The 17515-nt window shown below is 43.6% G+C and overlaps 1 protein-coding gene across 1 annotated transcript in view; it reads left to right on the forward strand.

Annotated features, from left to right (window-relative positions):
- Positions 1-17515, forward strand: part of SHANK2 (SH3 and multiple ankyrin repeat domains 2) — a 700055-nt gene that overhangs the window by 69048 nt on the left and 613492 nt on the right. Inside the window, exon 3 of the mRNA XM_045014265.1 lies at positions 5882-5951. The gene's annotated coding sequence lies outside the window, so the exon portion shown is untranslated. The remainder of the gene's footprint in view (positions 1-5881; positions 5952-17515) is intronic.

Raw genomic sequence — 17515 nt, forward strand, 5'->3', positions numbered from 1 at the left:
GTTTCATCTGAACTGTAGCTGACTGTTATATGGTATAAAATATGTTAGCCTAGTGTGGCAAATATGTTCATTACTTAATTTGTTTTCATGCTGATGTTGTGTAACAGTATTCAAATCAAATATTTATGTGTAAAAGCTGTGCAGGAAATGTTGCTCTAAATGAATGTGTAAGTATTTTCTGATTGAAACATTTTAGGTTAGTTTGATGCATTTTAATTAAAAAGTAATGACATTTGTTTTTGTAGTTAATTATTTAAATATATTTACCAACATGCACATAACAATACCACACAAAAAGTGGACCTATAAGAAGTGCAACGTGATTATAGGCCTAATTTTGATTTCATTTATGTTTGTGTAAATCAGATGCAACTCAAATGAAGTCCAGGTAGTTGCACTGGTGTAGAACTAGTGTAAGTAAAAATGGAATCAAGATTGCTAGATCCGTCTGCATTCTGGAGGTTCATGAAATACACCATTTCATCTGCATCAGATTACATTACAGAGGACTAAACCATCGATTGTCCTGGGAACAAGACGGGGCTCAATGCTACTTCCTCTAGCAAATGACAGGAACTGTGAGTGCATTGCATCTGAAATGGGTCTCTGATGTGTGTCATTTCTGATCTCTTAGTATGCCAATCCATGGATAGAGTGCCTCACCCCATAGCATATAGGTACCCAAAAGCAAGATATATTTGTCCAGCACAATTGGCTGGATTTCCCCCCTACTTAGAACCATGGAAAGCAACAAAATTGTATGGCAATGGAGCAGAGAGTACAAAAAGAAGAAGACGGTATCTCTGTAGCATGGTCCTCTGCCCCCTGAGTGCAGTAGAGCTTTATGGTTAGGGGGTACGTTATGTAGGGAGGAGCTAAAAAAGCTGAGTAACAGTTACTCTGCTCAGCATAGAGGGGAATGAAAATCCATGGCAAACTGCCATAGATATGAATGCTTTTCATATAAGCATTACTGTCATCACCACAATCATTAATCTCCTACAGCTCTGTGCAGTTATGCCTGTGGAACCAATGGCAGGATGGATCAGAAGCCAGAGTGCTTTCAGGGGCATGGATAATCTTGCAGTATACCTAGTGATACTTCTGCTCTGAATGTCTGTAAAAAACTCATCAGAGTTGGGGACTGTTTCCATGGATCCCCAGTTTCTTCTCCTAGGTCACAAACACCACCGCAAAAAACAGACCATGAGACAGGGACACTACTACTGAAACCTTGTGATATTATTGTAGTAAGTGTTCCCCTTCCATGGTTGCTCCTGCAGAAGGGGAAGTTCTTAGTGTGATCCTAAGCACCCCTATAGTCACACTCTATGCACTATTGTAATAATCTTTGAAAAAATATACCTTGCAAGGTATCATTTGAAAATTAAACTCACTGATCATTAATATTCTTGCATGATGTATATACTCAATGGATATTAAGACTTATGGATATATGCCTGAATTATGACTAAAGTGTGTGTAAATCAGGCGTGCTAGGGAGAGTCGGTAAACACGTCTGCACTAGACAAAGGAATGTGTTTTTCCCAACCTGGGAGTTACTTCCAAAGTACGTTATAAGACAAAGAATGTATTTACATATTGCGTAAACAGACCAATCAGACTAACAAGGGGTGGAGGCAAACCTCAAATTAACAAGTGAGAGCAGCGGGGGAAGGAGACAGGGGTCTCAAACACGCGGCCCACGAAGTTATTTTCTGCAGCCCGCAAGCTCCTCACAGCCCCCCCTATCCCCCAGCGTTTACCTAGAGTGGCTCTGGCCCGGCATGCACCTGGGGCAGGGCAGGCTCCCTGCCTGCCTGCCCTGCCACCGCGCTGCTCCTGGAAGCAGAAAGAACGTGGGGGAAGAGAGGCGCAGGGCTGTGTGTTGATGTTGCTTCAGGCACTGCCCCCAGCAGCTCCAATTGGCTGCGGTTCCCCGTTCCCGGCCAATGGGAGATGCTGGGGGCGGTGCCTGAAGCAACAGCAACACACGCCCCTTTGCCCTTTCTCCCCCACGTTCCAGCCGCTTCCCAGAGCAGCATGCTGCCCTGAGCCCCCTGCCGCACCCCTCCTGCACCCCGACCCCCTGCCCTGACCCCCTCATCCCTCCTGCACCCCACACCCCAACTCCCTGCCCTGAGCCCCTGCCACACCCCACACCCCTCCTGCACCCTCTGGGGGCAGGGAGGGGGCGGAGTTGGGGTGGGGATTTCGGGGAAGGGGTTGGAATGGGGGCAGAGAAGGGGTGGGAAGAGGCAGGGCAGGGGCGGGGCCTCATGGAAGGGGTGGAGTGGGGGCAGGGCTGAAGGTGGCGGGGGGAGGAGGTGTCAGTAATGCGGCCCTCGGGCCAATGTACTAGTCCTCATGTGGCCCTCGTGGTCATTTGAGCTTGAGACCCCTGGTCTACACCCAGTAAGAGAGAGAAGCTTTGTCTGGGTTTTACTTTTCAAAGGATACATTGTAAAGGTTAACTGGTCTATAAAGACTGGGGGCTGAACCTCAAGAAATAATCAATTGAATCAACTGATTGTATACAATATTACTGAATTATAAAGTACATAGAATGAGGTATTTTCAGGAAGCCTGTGACATGCTGATGATTAATAGCATTGTGAATTTTATGTATTAATACTATATAGGGACTTATGGATACTCATTGATAGTAGGCTGTACAGTCTGCCCAGACAAGAGGGAATATCACAACAGCTATCTATGTAAATTAAGCATGATTCCTGATTCCTATGTAAATTAAGCATGATGAAATCAGAAACAATGGAAGCTCTATTTACATAGAAATCATATAGGGGGATGGGAAACCCACAGAGCCCCTGCAAGCTGTGAAAGATGTTTAGCCACGGGGGGATTGGGAACTGAATATAAGTGAGAAACCATAGTGAACAAAGCCTGTATATTGCTAGATTAAGTTTTAGACCTTTAGATGTATGTTTTCACTTTTATTTGCTTGTAACCCTTTCTATTTTTATTCCTTTAATTAGACATCACTTAATCAATGGCCTATTGTTAATAAATTTGTTTTATTTTTACTATAAACCAACTCAGTGCTGTGTTTAAAAGAAAGGATGTATTTACCCTAGTTAAGTTAATAAACTGTGATTTGGTTTTGGTCTTTAGAGGAACAAATAAACTATATTATTTCTCTGAACTGTCCAGGAGAGGGCTGAGCACTGCAGAGTGCACAATATTGGGAATATTCATGACCAGAAGTGTGTTAGGCTCACCCTGCAAGTAGAAACCAAGGCTGCTGGAAGCCAGAATAGGGCTGTAGATAGGCTGCTGCAGTCAGAGTTGCTGAACCAGGCTACCTAGCACACAGACACTCCGGGTGTGACCTGCATGCTGGTAGGCTGATTGTGAGTGGCCCAGGTTGGGAGCTATAGCAGTCAGGCATTGTGAGACACTCAGGATTACGAAGTAGGCGGCAACATAATCCTACACTGGTCTGTATTGCACCCTAAATTACCATTACACTGAGTTAAAATTTTTTTTTCATGAAGGCATAACAGATCCCATATCTGTGGGATTATATAGAACTACATTAGGGCAAAGCAAGATAATAAAACTAGAATCTCATATATTACAGTGTTGTTCCTAAAAAGCTATCTAATTTTACCTGCAGTAATCAGAGAAAGTAGCCTCATTATCTGTAGTATTAACTATACTTACTGTAGGAAATGCCTTAAAATACTGCATAAACTGAGGTTATCTAAATGAACTTTATTATGTAGTTACCGAAGGCAATTGACCACTGGAGTGGGGAGTTGTTAAGGGCCAGATTCTACCACCCTTATTCATGTTGAGTCACACCTTATTTTGCAGGTAGTCCCACTGAAATCAATTGCACTAGTAGCAATTCACTGTTTAGCTTTTGGGGTTTGTTTTTTTTTAATTGTAAATCTTCTGAAAAAGTAAAAGTAAAAGGCTGCTTCACTGAAAGGATTGATCAATTTACAGTAGAAGAAAAGTTGCTTTAAAGAAATAGCGGCAAAGAGTTCTGTGGCACCTTATAGACTAACAAACATATTGACATGCATCCGACGAAGTGGGTATTCACCCACAAAAGCTCATGCTCCAATACATTTGTTAGACTTTGCTGCTTTTACAGATCCAGACTAACACAGTTACCCCTCTGATACTTTAAAGAAATAATTTGTCACTAAGGCAGAAAGTCTCTTCTCAGTGTAAAGATATATAGCCTGTTTCTGCTTTCACGCTGATTTTACAGTATCAAAACCCCGCTGAGGTCAGTGTAGTTATTGTGGATTCACATCGGTGCAACTGAGAGCAGGGCCAGGTTCAAAATCAGAAGCAGCCCTGGTTCCAGTGGGCAGGAATGCTGGAACAATTTTTATGGTGGAGATGCTGAGAGCCATTGAAATCCTATATATGATGGAAACCACTTCAAACGAGAGGGTGTGTGGCAGCACCCCTAGCACCTCTAGTTCTAGCACCTATGCAAATGAGCTGAAATCTTGGCTTATGTATCACAAGTTGTCAAGGTTCCTCCCCCACTCTGAACTTTAGGGTACAGATGTGGGGACCTGCATAAACACTTCTAAGCTTAACTACCAGCTTAGATCTGGTTTCGCTGCCACCATCCAGATTCCTGTGTCTGGAACACCCCCTTTCCTCCCAAAACCTTCCCCTCCCTGGGTAGCCTTGAGAGACTTTTTCACCAAGTTCCTGGTGAACACCGATCCAACCCCTTGGATCTTAACACAAGGAGAATTTAACCATCCCCCATCCTTTCCCCCACCAATTCCTGGTGAGTCCAGATCCAATCCTCTTGGATCTTAAAACAAGGAAAAATCAATCAGGTTCTTAAAGAAAGCTTTTAATTAAAGAAAGAAAGGTAAAAATCATCTCTGTAAAATCAGGATGTAAAATACTTTACAGGGTAATCAGATTCATATAGCCCAGAAGAACCCCCTCTAGCCTTAGGTTCAAAGTTACAGCAAACAGAGGTAAAATCCTCTTAGCAAAAAGGAACATTTACAAATTGAGAAAACAAAAATAAGACTAACACGCCTTGCCTGGCTGTTACTTACAAGTTTGAAATATGGTAGACTGGTTCAGAAAGATTTGGAGAGCCTGGATTGATGTCTGGTCTCTCTTAGTCCCAAGAGCGAACAACCCCCAAAACAAAGAGCACAAACAAAAGACTTCCCCCCCCACCAAGATTTGAAAGTATCTTGTCTCCTTTCACCCACGAAAGCTCATGCTGCAAAACGTCTGTTAGTCTATAAGGTGCCACAGGATTCTTTGCTGCTTCTACAGAACCAGACTAACACGGCTACCCCTCTGATACTTGTCCCCTTATTGGTCCTTTGGGTCAGGTGTCAGCCAGGGTTCCTGAGCTTCTTTACCTTTTACAGGTAAAAGGATTTTATAGTATTGTACACAGGAGGGCTGTTCCCTTCCCTTTATAGTTATGACACAAGTACAGCTCACAAGAATTTAGCATGGTCAGTTCTGAGTTTGCTAGCTCTGATTCAGCCTAGAACCAAAACCTCAATCTAATCTCAATCCATTTCTGAATACAAATTCCTCGGCCCACCTGTTGTTACTTTGTAATACATGCAAGAATGTACTCCATGCTGTACCAGACACAAAATGAATATAGGGCCTGCTCTTAAGAGTTTGTGCGTAATATTTAAATGTTAGGACTTGGTGTGATTTTTGAGATGAGTGCTGTGATATATAGTTATCTAAGTGCTTTACAGTATAACATGCCATTTGCTCTCTTGTGCTGTGAATCATCCTGTTTTATAAACAGATCTTACAAAGTAGGAGTGGCCTTTTGACTGCTGATTTTTTTTTCTCTTGTGTCATTCTTTGTGCCTCTCTGTACCTTTTACAGAAAGCTGAAATGAAGGAGATTTAGATTCTGATGAAATCGATGTAGCTGCTCTCCATGTCTGCACTAACTGGTAAGTTTGTCGATCAGCTGCTATTTCAGATAAATCATTGGTGTTTATTCATGTCTGTGGTTTTCATTCCTCTATTATACACTAAGATTCTCAGCATAGATTTCAAGGCATGCAGCAGCAGCAGCAGAGTTAATAAAACTGGCTTGGAAGTATCCCTTTGACAAAAATAAAACCCTAGTGGAAATGTACTCTTTGTTTCCACCTGATTAAATTTTGTGTGGATAACAAAACTGATCCTACAGCAGAACAGCATTATCAGGGCATTTTCTGTAAAAGTCCCATCCTATAGGACTCGGTTCCTCTGACTGTCAAAATTAAATCTAATCTAAGAACAAAAAAAGACAATGATTTAGATTAGATTTAATTTTGACAGTCAGAGGAACCGAGTCCTATAGGATGGGACTTTTACAGAGAATGCCCTGATAATGCTGCTCTCGTGTTGCTGGAGCCTGTGCCAGTTAATGACAATTGGGAACACAGGGTTGTGATAAAGGCTCCACTGCACTGGAGGAACATCTGCCATGTTCTCAAACACAGTTTAGCATTAGACAGATGCTGGAGAAGGGCATAGTATGAGGTGTAATGTGACACTAAATGATTTAAAATTTGGAGGAAAAGGTTGGCGACACGCAGAAAGAGGAGAAACAGAGCACGGAGTACCTCAAAAGCCTGCTAAGTGGGAAATTCTGATTAGCTAGTCTTTTAATTAGTAAGAACTAATAGGTACAGGTAAATTTTTCAAAATGCAGTGTCTAAAATATGGTACTGACTATAATTAAAAATCTTTAAAATAAACCCCATTTATACCTACCATAAGATGACATCAGTTCTTTTCTTTTCTTTTCATAGTTTTAAACTGCAGGGTTAAGGACTTTTATAATTCTTATGGTATGTCTACACTACAAAATTAGGTCTAATTTATAGAAGTCGATTTTTTAGAAATCGATTTTATACAGTCGATTGTGTGTGTCCCCACTTAAGACCATTAACTTGGCGGAGTGCCTCCACAGTACCGAGGCTAGCGTCGACTTCCAGAGCATTGCACTGTGGGTAGCTATCCCACAGTTCCCGCGGTCTCTGCCGCCCATTGGAATTCTGGGTTGAGCTCCCAATGCCTGATGGGGCAAACACATTGTCGCGGGTGGTTCTGGGTAAATGTCGTCAGCGCCCCCCACCTCGTGAAAGCAACGGCAATAAATCGTTTCTCGCCTTTTTTCCTGGGTTACCCATGCAGATGCCATAGCACGGCAAGCATGGAGCCCGTTCAGCTCACTCCAGCAGTTATGAGCATTGTAAACACCTCGTGCATTATCGTGCAGTTTATGCAGAACCAGAAGCTGAAAACCAGGTGAGGAGGCGAAGGCAGCACGGTGATGAGAGTGATGAGGACATGGACACAGACTTCTCTCAAAGTGCAGGCCCTGGCAATGTGGATATCATGGTGTTAATGGGCAGGTTCATGCCGTGGAATGCCGATTCTGGGCCCGGGAAACAAGCACAGACTGGTGGGCCACATAGTGTTGCAGGTCTGGGATGATTCCCACTGGCTTCGAAACTTTCGCATGCGTAAGGACACTTTCATGGAACTTTGTGACTTGCTTTCCCCTGCCCTGAAGCACCAGAATACCAAGATGAGAGCAGCCCTCACAATTCACAAGTGAGTGGCAATAGCCCTGTGGAAGCTTGCAACGCCAGACACCTACCGGTCAGTCGGGAATCAATTTGGAGTGGGCAAAACTACTGTGGGGGCTGCTGTGATCCAAGTAGCCAAGGCAATCAAAGAGCTGCTGATATCAAGGATAGTGACTCTGGGAAATGTGCAGGCCATAGTGGATGGCTTTGCTGCAATGGGATTCCCTAACTGTGATGGGGCGATAGACAGAACCCATATCCCTATCTTGGCATCAGAGCACTAAGCTAGCGAGTACATAAACCGAAAGAGGTACTTTTCAATGGTGCTGCAAGCACTGGTGGATCACAAGAGACGTTTCACCAACATCAATGTGGGATGGCCAGGAAAGGTACATGATGCTTGCGTCTTCAGGAACTCTGGTCTGTTTCAAAAGCTGCAGGAAGGGACTTTCTTCCCAGACCAGAAAATAACTCTTGGGGATGTTGAAATGCTTATAGTTATCCTAGGGGACCCAGCCTACCCCTTAATGCCATGGCTCATGAAGCCATATACAGGCAGCCTGGACAGTAGTCAGGAGCTGTTCAACTATAGGCTGAGCAAGTGCAGAATGGTGGTAGAATGTGCATTTGGACGTTTAAAAGCACGCTGGCGCAGTTTACTGACTTGGATAGACCTCAGTGAAACCAATATTCCCATTGTTATTACTGCTTGCTGTGTGCTCCACAATATCTGTGAGAGCAAGGGGGAGACGTTTATGGCGGGGTGGGAGGTTGAGGCAAATCTCCTGGCTGCTGATTACACGCAGCCAGACACCAGGGCAGTTAGCAGAGTACAGGAGGGCATGGTGCGCATCAGAGAAGCTTTGAAAACCAGTTTCATGACTGGTCAGGGGGCTACGGTGTGAAAGTTCTGTTTGTTTCTCCTTGATGAACCCCCCCACTTGGTTTACTCTACTGCCCTGTAAGCTAGCCACCCTCCCCTCCCCCCTTCGATCACCGCTTGCAGAGACAATAAAGTCATTGTTGATTCACATTCATGCATTCTTTATTAATTCATTACACAAATAGGGGGTAACTGCCAAGGTAGCCCGGGAGGGGTTGGGGAGGAGGGAAGCACCGGGTGGTGTGGGAGAGGAGGGAAGGACAAGGCCACACTGCACTTTAAAACGTATTGAAGGCCAGCTCTCTGTTGCTTGGGCAGTCCTCTGGGGTGGAGTGGTTGGGTGCCCGGAGGCCTCCCCACCGCATTCTTGGGCGAAGAGGCTGTGGACCTTGGGGAGGAGGGCAGTTGGTTACACAGGGGCTGTACCGGGGGTCTGTGCTCAAGCTGCCTTTCCTGAACCTCAACCATACGCCGGAGCATATCAGTTTGTTCCTCCAGTAGCCTCAGCATTGCCTCTTGCCTTCTATCACCAAGCTGACGCCACCTATCATCTTCAGCCCACCACCTGTCCTTGCGTTCATATTGTGCTTTCCTGGACTCTGACATTGTCTGCCTCCACGCATTCTGCTGGGCTCTTTCAGTGTGGGAGGACTGCATGAGTTCAGAGAACATTTCATCGCGAGTGCATTTTTTTCACCTTCTAATTTTCGCTAGCCTCTGGGAAGGAGAAGATAGTGTGAGCGTTGAAACATTTGCAGCTGGTGGAGGAAAAAAAAGGGAGATTGGTAGTTAAAAAGACATATTTTAGGGAACAATGGGTAGACTCTATCACGGTAAACCTTGCTGTTAACATTACATAGCACATGTGCTTTCGGTACAAGGTCACATTTTGCCTCTTATTGAGGGTATGCCAGTTTGGTGTGAGAAATCTTTCCCTCGGGGCCGGGCAACAGAATTTGGCATGCAGGCAGCCATGGTAAGGCAGTCTTTTGGCTTCTTTAACCTTCATAACATATGGGAATGGTTTCAAACCGCAGTGCCCTCATTTCCCATACCAAGCAGCTGTTGGGTTGGCCATTTAAAATGGGTTGGCCATTTAAAAGGAGGAGGGGCTGCAGTTTTCGGGTTAACGTGGAGCACCGTCCCAACTAAGCCCCCCCACCCAATTCTCTGGGATGATTGCTTCAGCCCTCCCCCCACCGCGTGGCTAACAGCTACAGGCTGTTCAGCTACAGGCAAACAGCCCAGCAGGAACGGGCACCTCTGAATGTCCCCTTAATAAAATCACCCTATTTCAACCAGGTGTCCAGGAATTATATCATTCTCCTGAGGATAACACAGAGAGATAAAGAACGGATGCTGTTTGAATGCCAGCAAACACCAGGACCATATGCTGCCATGCTTTGTTATGCAATGATACCAGACTATGTGCTACTGGCTTGGCGTGGTAAAGTGTCCTACCATGGAGGACGGAATAAGGCTGCCCTCCCCAGAAACCTTTTGCAAAGGCTTTGGGAGTACATCCAGGAAAGCTTTATGGAGATGTCCCTGGAGGATTTCTGCTCCATCCCCAGACACGTTAACAGACTTTTCCAGTAGCTGTACTGGCCGCGAATGCCAGGGCAAACTAATCATTAAACACACTTGCTTTTAAACCATGTATAATATTTACAAAGGTACACTCACCAGAGGTCCCTTCTCCACCTGGCGGGCCCGGGAGGCAGGCTTGGGTGGGTTTGGGGGGTACTGACTCCAGGTCCAGGGTGAGAAACAGTTCCTGGCTGTTGGGGAAAACGGTTTCTCCGCTTCTTTGCTGTGAGCTATCTTCAACCTCCTCCTCGTCATCCTCCTCGTCCCCAAAACCTGCATCCCCATTGTGTGCTACTCCATTGATGGAGTCAAAGCACAGGGGTGGGGTAGTGGTGGCTGCACCCACTAGCATGGCATGCAGCTCATCATAGAAGCAGCATGTCTGGGGCTCAGACCTGAAGCGGCTGTTTGCCTCTCTGTTTTTTTGGTAGGCTTGCCTCAGCTCCTTACGTTTCATGCGGCACTGCTGCAGGTCCCTGTTACAGCCTCTGTCCTTCATGCCCTTTGAGATTTTTTTCAAAGGTTTGGGCATTTTGTCTTTTGGAACAGAGTTCTGATAGCACGGATTCGTCTCCCCATACAGCGATCAGATCCCGTACCTCCCGTTCGGTCCATGCTGGAGCTCTTTTGAGATTCTGGGACTCTATCATGGTCACCTCTGCTGATGAGATCTGCGCTCACCTGCAGATCACCACACTGGCCAAACAGGAAATGAGATTCAAAAGTTTGTGGGCCTTTTCCTGTGTACCTGGCCAGTGCATCTGAGTTGAGACCTCTGTCCAGAGCGGTCACAATGGAGCACTCTGGGATAGCTCCCGGAGGCCAATACCATTGAATTGCGACACACTACCCCAAATTTGACCGGCAAGGTCAATTTCAGTGCTAATCCCCTCGTCAGGGGACGAGTACTGAAATCGATTTTAACAGCCCTTTAAGTCGAAAATAACATCTTCAGTGTGTGGATGGGTGCAAGGTCAAATCTATCTAATGCTGTTAAATTCAACCTAAACTCATAGTATAGACCAGGACTTAGATAATTACGTCAACATTTAACTCTTAAAATTTTTAATTGTGTGGACTACTCACATTAGGACAAATTCTGCCTTAATTTCACAGCATGTAGGCCCTGCTTCTGCTCCTATTGAAGACAATGGTAAAATTGTGCACTTTGACAATCCGGGCCCCAGATACGATGGTGATGAGTGCTTCAGAAAAGCTGACAGACAAGTTAAAGCATGCAACTTCATTTCATTATATATTTGAGAGCAGAATTTGGTCTGCTGGACTCTAATGCTAATTTCTCTGTGTTTCTAAATCAACTTTTTATGTATGGTATCTATGAGGTGCTATCTACCACAACAGATCCCTCTTTCAATATTCTTTGTGCTAGCTCTCTCCCGTCTTATTTTCTTGAAGGTGGATGTAATATATTTCTTGTTTGCATTGTGCTACTCACAGCTCTTCCTAGAAGATCATTTGAAAGAGCGGATATATTGCTATAGCCCTGTTTCTGTTCCACCGTAGGCTGACAACTGGTAGAATTTAGAATTATTCATTGAAAATTTTTCTTGTAGTAATCATTACTCATTTATAGGTGTATTGGCTGATTGCTTTGGTACCTACACACTGCAGTTTTGGTGCGTATAAATACACAATATCACTGCAAATTAGTAGAGGTGGTAATAATGCAAAAACAGTTTTGCAAATTTGTTTACATTTTAAAATTAATTCTCTTTCACAAATTTCGTGCCTTTCTCATATTTATTTCTGTGAATATGTGAATCATTTATTTTGGCTGGCAAAAATGTTCATGGAAAGTTAATTTCTAAGTTGTGAATACAGGCCCTAGGAAAGATGTCTTAGTGTGATGGTGATGTTGCCACTAGTATGTGATATGTTTTACGTGCACAATTTATCACAAGAGTAAAATAATTTACTGTATCACATAGATACTACCTCCACCTACATGGTGTATATATATCTTCCAATATGCAATGGATTTGAGAACATCATGATGGGTGAGCAAAAATAATCAGCCTAATTCCAAACATAAGGAAAAAAATAGCAATATTTCATTATGAATTCACAGACAAAGTGAAATATTACTTTCAGATCACTTTTAGTTAAGGCATCTTGAGGTTATGGCTTCATGTGTTATTTTACAGCCTCTGGCTCTGACATAGATTCTGTGTTTATTTCCCCACAGCTCTTACTGTGGAAAAAATATACCCAGTGTAAAATAAGGGTATTTGATCTATAATGAATCATAGGTATGTGTAAAACTTCTACCAGTGAACGAAATACATTTTTAGATAATAAAAATCATTCTTAATACCACAAATGTGCCTTTACATAGTCATATTGCACTTCTTTTTTACTTTCCATTAGTGGAAGTGGTTCATAGATTATATTAGAAAATTCCCTGCAGCCGCGTAATATATATTTTACTCCTGTGTATTCCAGTTTCTTAGGCTAAATTATACAAATGTCACACACTCCGTTCCTCCTGTGCCCATGTACAGATATTTTTCTGTTCATCTAAAAATTTAAACTTTGTGGGAGTGCATGAGGGCTTTATTACATCATTAAAATGAAATACCATACCAACCGCACATAATAAAGACTGTATTTGCATTGTGTCATTGTGACCCTAAAGAGCATCCCTATGCTAGAAGACAAGAGGTCCCTGGTATTTAGCAGTGAGTTTCAGTTGGTCTGACCAGTTCAGTGTACCCCAAGTTACTGTTGTTATAATATGTGTGTAATAGGTGTCATATAATATGTCATTAAAAAACTAATAACTCACTGATCATTAATATTCTGGTGTGATGTATTTACAGTGAACCCTCAAAGGATTATATAGAGGTGATGGAATTATGCTTATAATGTGTTTAAACCAGGCATGTCAGGGGGAGTTGATAAACAGGTTTTCTCTTTTTAAAAAAAAATAAATAAATAAAAAAAAGGAAAGAGGCCAGCACCTCAAACCAGAAGTGGCCAAATTCAATGGGGTATTCATTTGTATTGGAGGTTGCAGAAATTGGTCATTTGCAGTGTAAAAATCATCCTTGGGAAGAAGACTGCATGGAGTCTACACCAGACATCATGGCTTCCACACCCAGCAGGAAAAAGGAACTCTTTCTGGGGATACATTTAAGAACAATAAATTTCAAATGTTTACTGATCTATATAGCGAGGGGGAGTGAACTCCTAAGTTATTTTACACCTCAGGAGACAAGGAAAGCCAGTGCTTTTGACTCTGCGGGGAACCTGGCTAAGAGCCAGGCAGTCTTTGCTGGAAAAGGAAAATTGGGGAGGAAACTACCTTGAAAGACAGTAGTTAGGTCTTATCTCTTAGAAAGTGTATTTTTATTTCTGTTTGGTTGTAACCCTTTCTGTCTTTGGGCTTGTCTACACTTACAGTGCTGCAGTGGCACATCTGCACTGGTGGAGCTGTGCCGCGGTAGCATTTAGTGAAGATGCTACCTTCGCCAATAGGAGAGCTTCTCCCATTGACGTAGGTACTCCACCTCCCCAAGAGGCGGTAGCTATATCAATGGGAGAAGTCTTCTAATTGACATAGCGATATCTCCACCAACAATTATACCAACATAAGTTGGTAGTGTAGACCAAGCCTTTATCCCTTGAACCTGAACTCACTTAAATCTATATATTTTTGTTTAATAAACTTGTTTTACTTTTACTATAAACCAATTTAGTGCTGTGATTAAAATAAGAATGTTTGTCAATTAATGAGCAGTATTGTATTGATTCTTTAAAGGAGCAAAGAACTTAACTTCTGTGAGTGTTCTAGGAGAGGGCTGGACACTGCAGGGAGATGGTGTTGGGGAAAATCAGGGCTGAGGCAGCGGTATTAGTGTCACTCTGCAAATAGTAACTGGGTGGTAGAAGTCAGGATGTGACCTACATGGTGGCTGTTGGTGTCTGGGCTATGAACCACAGCAGCATAGCATTTAAGGCTCGCAGAGTTACAGAGTAGGTGCTCACACATCCCCGCACTTGTCTGGGTTAATCCCCAAAACTTCAGTTTTCTTTCTTTCTTTCTTTCTTTCTTTCTTTCTTTCTTATATATTAAAATAAATATACATCCAGGTATTCTAACCCTGATGGCTTGCTTTTCCTGATGGCAAACCTCTTTGCCTTCAATGGTTCAGGATTTCATCTAGAGTGCAGAGCCACTAGGTATCTCAGGCTTGTGTTGGTCCATCTGGAAGTTTAGAGAGCCCAGGGAGAAGAATTACTGGGCCTATCTGTAACCAGAATCATCATTTGAACCAGGTCTATTCTCTACTACAAGAGACACTACAAAAGGGACAGAATCAGGTTAAAAATCATAGGTTGGATTTGCACCTTCATGAAAGAAATCTATCTAGAGGAAAGGAAATGCCATGTATTTCAGTGCACTGAATTTCCTCCTGATTGTTCTGTTGTGTGGTGCCCATCTCTGTGCTTCCTGGGCCCCTTAAGGGAAGCATGCCCTTCAAAAGCACAATACCCGAAGGCATCACTGCTTGGTCAGTGCATCTCCTCTTAATGCAGCTTACTCTTATGACAGCTGTTATAACAGCGGCTTCTGGATATAAGATCCTGTATGATCAGCTATATTCATCACCTACATATGATTTAGAAAGATCTCTGTAACTGTTATTAGGTTTGTGCTGGTAAAGGCTTACATTTGTAGTCCTGGAGTTTGATTTTGCTTAATTTGTATGACCTGTTGTTAGGAATATTTTAGATCATGATTCAGTCAAGGTTTTTCAAGCGCTTTTATATTCTCTTTGCATTCCTTGATTAGGCTGTTATAATTTCACTTGTTTGAATTTCCTAAGTGTTCTTTCATGAAATCACAAATGGTAATGAATTCACCTAATCAGGCTTTAAAGGGGTACCATCAACATGAAATCTAGTCAATTACAAATAAATACACGAGTAAAAAATATTTCTTGTCTTACACCTGTCTCTCGAGTTCTCCTGTTTTTCTCCCCTGTTGCTGAGTTAAAGGTCCACACAAGCAACAGGGGAAAGTGATGATTCAAGAGAAACATTGACAGTGACTAAGTGAATAAACTAGGAAACATTTTTTTCCATAGTCTCTTTCGGTTATACTAATTATATATGCAGGGAGATGTTTGTAACAATAATAGGTAAAAATACTCAGACAAATGTATATTTAAATTTGACAGTATCCCTTTAACAAGATCAAGAAAGGAATGTGCTGTGGATCACTGCAATTTATAGCCAACATTCTGCAGCAAGGGTGAGAGAACTTTGTAAGTGAGAATTTGTTTTGAGGCATATAGATATCTAGGATTCCACAAATTGCAGAATCTACTGTTGGTTAGACATTTCCAGGAAAGCTTACTTTTCATGAGTCATTGGACTAAGCCTTAGTGGTAGGTTAATCTTTGGTTTTGTAGGCTAACCCTTTTAGCACATTTTAAATACAGAATACAAAAATGCAAGTGTTGCATGGCAATTTGCCATTGATTTAAATGGGAACAAGACCTCTAAATTGCACTTATATCCAGAACTATTTCCAAAGCATTTTGAAAATGTAACTCCTGATGCTGCCCACCTTTTGCAAGTAGTTGCAAGAGTGGTAGGATCAGGCCACAAACTCCCAGACAGGGGCAGTATAATGTTGTTGCCAGTGCTGTCAGTGGCCACCTTCCTATTGTCATACTACAGCTAAAACTCACACATGGTGCTATATTACTTTCCTAATATTAATGTTCACATCTAAGCAATTGCTGTAGTTGCTACAGAAAAGTTATGGGATTGCAAATGGGAAGGCAGTGGTCTGTGTGATTGTGAATGGGTGGGAAGGTGGTCAAAAAACAATCTCTCTCTTAAGATGTGGTCCATGCTACAAAAAAATTGGGAAACGCCTGTTTAGCGGGGTGATCACCCGCTCCAGCCCTGAAGGGGTTGGAAAAGCCCTGCAGAGGGCTAGGGCTGGGGAAGGGAGCAAAACCCCAGCTGACTGGGGGAAGTGGCTGCAGCTGGAGCCACGCCCCAAACAGAGCAACCGGGCCTTATAAGAAGGCCAGGGCAGCCAGGACTCTCTCTCTGCCTTTAGAGGGAGAAGGGCCTGGCTGCTAGGGAGCGTACCTGGGTACCTAAGGTGGAGCAGAGCTTGGGGAAGGCAAGAGGAGCTGGGGAGCTCTGGCCTGGAAACCCCTCAGGCTGCAGGCCTAGGGTAAGGCCAGCTGGGTACTGGGGTTGCAAAGGGGCAGCCCACGGGTAGGCAGAGGCAGCAGGTCCAAACCCCTTTGCCTGTGCTGAGTGGCTGCAGTCTGCCCCAGACTGGGGGCTAAGTGATGATTGGCAGTAGCCAAGATTGAGGTGAAGTGGGGATAGTGGGTGGGGGTTCCCCTGGAAGGGGGAGACCCAGAACTGTGGGGTTACTGCCAGGGGCCAGCACCCCAGATAACGGGGCACTGGGTCCTGGGAGGACATGGGGGCCAGAGTGGATCACCGGCCTGCAGAGGGCGCTCTGGAGCTGGGATGAGCTAATTCCCTCCGACGACCAGCAGGAGGCGCTGCAGGGGTGAGTCCACTCCCTTACAGCCTGATATAGATAGGGTGACCAGATGGCAAGTGTGAAAAATTGGGACAGAGGGTGAGGGTTAATAGGAGCCCATATAAGAAAAAGACCCCAAAATCAGGACTGTCTATATAAAATCGGGACATCTGGTCACTCTAGATATAGAACAGCCAAACTCTGTAGTCCTTACTTGAGCAAACCTCAAGTAATGTTTTGCATGAGTCAGGACTGCAGAATCTGATCTCTGTTTAATGTGTAAACATATGTATAATATGTGTATATATTTTGAGGGCAGAAATTAATTCTCTAAGGGCAGGTCTACACTAAGGGCGGGGGTCGAATTAGGGTACGCAAATTCAGCTACGTGAATAGCGTAGCTGAATTCGAAGTACCCTAATTCGAACAACTCACCCGTCCAGACGCGGCGGGGTCAAACTCCGCGCCTCCCCCGTCGACTCCGCCAACTCCTTTTGCCGAGGTGGAGTACCGGAGTCGACCGCGGCGCTTCCGGAGTTCGAACTATCGCGTCTAGATCAGACGCGATAGTTCGAACTCCGAAAAGTCGAACTCTCCGCGTCGAACCGGCAGGTAAGTGTAGACGTACCCTAAGAAATGAACACTACTCCTAGTGGGAATGGTGTACATGAAATCGAGGACAAATTAGCCTGATAATTTTATTGCAGTCTTTTTCTTTCTTTCTTGAGAAGAAAGTGTGACAGACTGACAATTTCCTGTAATAGCTTGAACAAACCTTATGGAATTAAGATAAATTGTATTGAATTAAGTTAAACATTTTTGAATCGGGGTCAATATCTTTGGGATTCATTGTATTAAAATGCAACCGTGTAGGTGTTATTGTGTAATTGTATGTATTTTCACTGGAAATAAATA

Source organism: Mauremys mutica, chromosome 4, assembly GCF_020497125.1.
Source record: "Mauremys mutica isolate MM-2020 ecotype Southern chromosome 4, ASM2049712v1, whole genome shotgun sequence".
Classification (NCBI taxonomy): Eukaryota; Metazoa; Chordata; order Testudines; family Geoemydidae; genus Mauremys; species Mauremys mutica.